Genomic DNA, 3,425 nt, shown 5'->3' on the forward strand with positions numbered 1-3,425 from the left:
ACTGGCCAGGGACACCTAAAAGTGTAATAAGTGTGTGGAAAAATAAAAGGTACCTTGTTGTTGTGATTGTTTTGTTGTGCGTGAGAGTAAGTGAAAAATAAAGTTAAGTGAATGTGGATGAATAAAAGTATATGTATGCATCCTGCCCTGTTAGGCAGCCTCACTGTACTCCCCTAGTGTGACCCACAGACGCTGGTTAGGATACAATAGACAAATGGACTACAGCTGACCACTGGAAAGTAACAAGCCAACCCAGAAACCTGAAGGTCACCTTGAAGAAAAACTGTCGGACTCAGTGTGGGTAATCCAGATAGACCAAGAAGGGGAACAGAAAAGATACACTTACCCCTTGGCTGATGATTATGGAGTAGTGTGTAAAGAAATACATTGTGATTGTTATCCTTTTGTGTGCTTTGTTTGTAAAACTTGCCAAGAACGGTGGTGGGTCCATTGCTGCAAAGGAAAGCCACCTACTGGGATTTGCTCCAGCTGCTACAAGCTAGAGCGAGGATTAACAAGAATCATATTAGAGTTAGGGGAATTGGAGAGTAAGTGAGTAAGGTTAAAATCAGAAGAGTAGTGGGAGGTTTACAGAAAAGGGGTTAACCCTGAGAATTTTTGTTTCCACCTGAATGAACCTGCCCCCTTTGTTGCCCATATTGTAAACCGGTGTTGTCGGAAAGAGCTGAAAGAAATCCTGTGTGACTCATCCCCGGTCAAGGATAAGAACTGGGAGCAATATAAGGCTAGAAGGGGAAAAGGGAATAGATGCGCTGGAGAGTACTGCTGCTGCCGAGAAGACGGTAATCCCCGCGGCTCGAAGCACCCGAGTCGGCGGGCGAGGCAGAGGGGAAAGAACCAGGCTCTTCCCAATCCCAAGTGGAATAATGCAAAGATACTCCAAATATTACCGACTGGGTATTGATAATCTCCCCAAAGGTACTGACTCAACCACCCTGAGTAGACAAAAAGGGCAACAAGCTAAAAGGGAAATAGTAGGGAATTATGAGTTAAGTACAAAACCAGGACTCCATCCTCCTTGGCAAGTTATCGTTATTGTAATTCTGATTATGTTATTACCAGGAAGATATTCTCAATTTTCACATCAACCCTTTAAATAGATATTAACCCGAGTAGATAGGAAGGAAATTCAAACTCAGATATTGTCCAGATCTCCTAGTTTTACATCGTCATTATGCACATTGGCCCCCATCAATGTGTCCAGCATCAAATCCAGGAAAGGGATATTGCAATTACCCTGGGGAATACTTCTGTGGGTATTGGAGCTGTGAAACAATAGCATCAGATTAGTCAGTAGAAGGAGATCAATGGCTTACTGTTTCTTGGGGACTCCACGGCTGTAAAGCTCCACAGAAGGACTGGTCGGGCGGCATAGTCAATCAGGGGAATTGTCAATTTTTGTATCTAAATGTAACTAAACCATCAGATCCAAGATGGACAGTAAGACGAACATGGGGTTTTCGGTACATAAAACCCAGTAAGAAGGAGCCTATCCCACCAGATACCTGGCCAGTAGGCCCTAACCCGGTAATAGCCAAAAATAGAGAGCCAGGTTATGTTGAAATAATCAGTAATCAAAGTAACTCAGGAATAGAAAATTCAACTAGTGATAACCAGACAATAATACCCACTAGCGAGGATTCTCGATTTAACACCCTTTAGAAGCTAGTAGAGGGAGCGTACCTAACCCCCAGATTACAGAACATTGTTAGATTTGTTTTGATGTTAAACCCCCATTTTATAACACTGTTAAAATAACTAAAAAAAGTTTGATGAACAAAATAAAGAAAAAGAAAAGGGGGGATTGTGATAAGTTAGAAAAGACTCTTTGTTCATCAAGACAGAAAGGAGAAGCCTTGTGTAGATAACAGAAAATCAAAGGAGAAGCCTTGTGTAAGATAACAGAGAACCAAAGGAGAAGCCTTGTGTAGATAACAGAAAACCGACAGACAGAAACTAACTAGTATGTTGATTACTTAAGCTAGTTGTGTAATTAGAACTTAGGTGCATATAACATATAACCTTATATGGAAAAGACCATTACAGGGCCGTGGACTTTCACCAAGGAAGAAGAGAGGAGCCTTCGTCAAACGACCACCAGAGAGTAGAAGACGACCCCCTAGCAACAGAGGCTGCAAGCGCAGAGTACACCCAGAGATACCACGGACACGGAAGAAAGAGAGTATAAAAAGACTGCGGGAAGGGGGAAACGGGGTGAGCCGTAGGCGGAGCGGGGACTCCCTGGCTGCACCCAGCGCTGTTTGCTTGCCATCGCTTGCTGTAATCAATAAATTTCTGATTGACTCTTGAAAGGCTGAACAAATTATTCGCCTCTATTTATAACAGGTTAGGTCATAGGTTAGACTAGTTGATCTCAAAGGTCTTTTCCAACCTAATTCACACTGTAAAAAAAAAGGGGGCAAAAATAGGCTAGGGCCAGGGCAAGAAGCAGACCTCAGCAGGCTGGAGCCAAAGCAAAAATACAAGATTCAAAAAGCCCCTCTAATCACCAAGCCTCAAATGCACAAATACAGTCTCAAAAAAGCCCCACTCCAAAAACCCACTCTTAAAAGACCAAGTTTCAAAAAGCGCCGGTCACTTGGGACACAGTTACTTTTTATGCCCCTGGCTCCTCCCAGAGCCCGTCTACTGGCAGAAGACTATTGGCCCAGTCCAACCTTTCGCCATCTGATTGGAGAAGCCCCTCTGAGGAGTTCAGGGTCTCTTACTACCTGTCGCATTGTGAGGTGTTGGCAGGCGGAGTCCTCCCGGATGCAACGCTTCTTCTATTTGCCTCCTACACGTGGCCCGTGTGCACCCCTCCTCCACATGCCTCCGACAACCATTGTTGAGGGAAATGAAAACTAAATTGGCTCCTTACAATGAGGCATGCATTTTAACACTGAATTTTGGTAAGTTAGGCTCATGTCACAGGAGCAGATAAATAAAACTCATTTCTACAGGGAAGACAGGTCTCAGCCAGGCTCAATTGCAGTACTCAAAAATTTTGAGCCATTTTAACAAGTTGCCTCAGTTAAGTATTCCCTTTTCCAGATTCAATTTACAGTAACACCCGTTCTCAACACTTCTGCAATCTTTGGAGTTCTTAGGCAGTGCTGAGAGAGCAATCCAGAGAGAAGTCCAGAGCTTCCAGGATCTTCGTCTCCATCTGGTGGATATGGATCTTTGAGCAAGTGTGGTCAGCTGCATAGCTGAAGTCCCAGTGTATGGGTGAAGAATCTCAGATTTGGTGGCAATGTACATAGTTATGACACCAACCAGCTAGAGGGCTGAAGGGGAGCAGAGTGAGGGAACCAGCGGGCTGTCCCAGAGAAAGAGAAACGGGCAAACACCCATCGCCCTCCCCGCCAAGCGAAGACCGGGCTGCCCCTGGGCTGTACTCC

This window comes from Vidua macroura, chromosome Z, assembly GCF_024509145.1.
Source record: "Vidua macroura isolate BioBank_ID:100142 chromosome Z, ASM2450914v1, whole genome shotgun sequence".
In the NCBI taxonomy this organism is placed as follows: domain Eukaryota; kingdom Metazoa; phylum Chordata; class Aves; order Passeriformes; family Viduidae; genus Vidua; species Vidua macroura.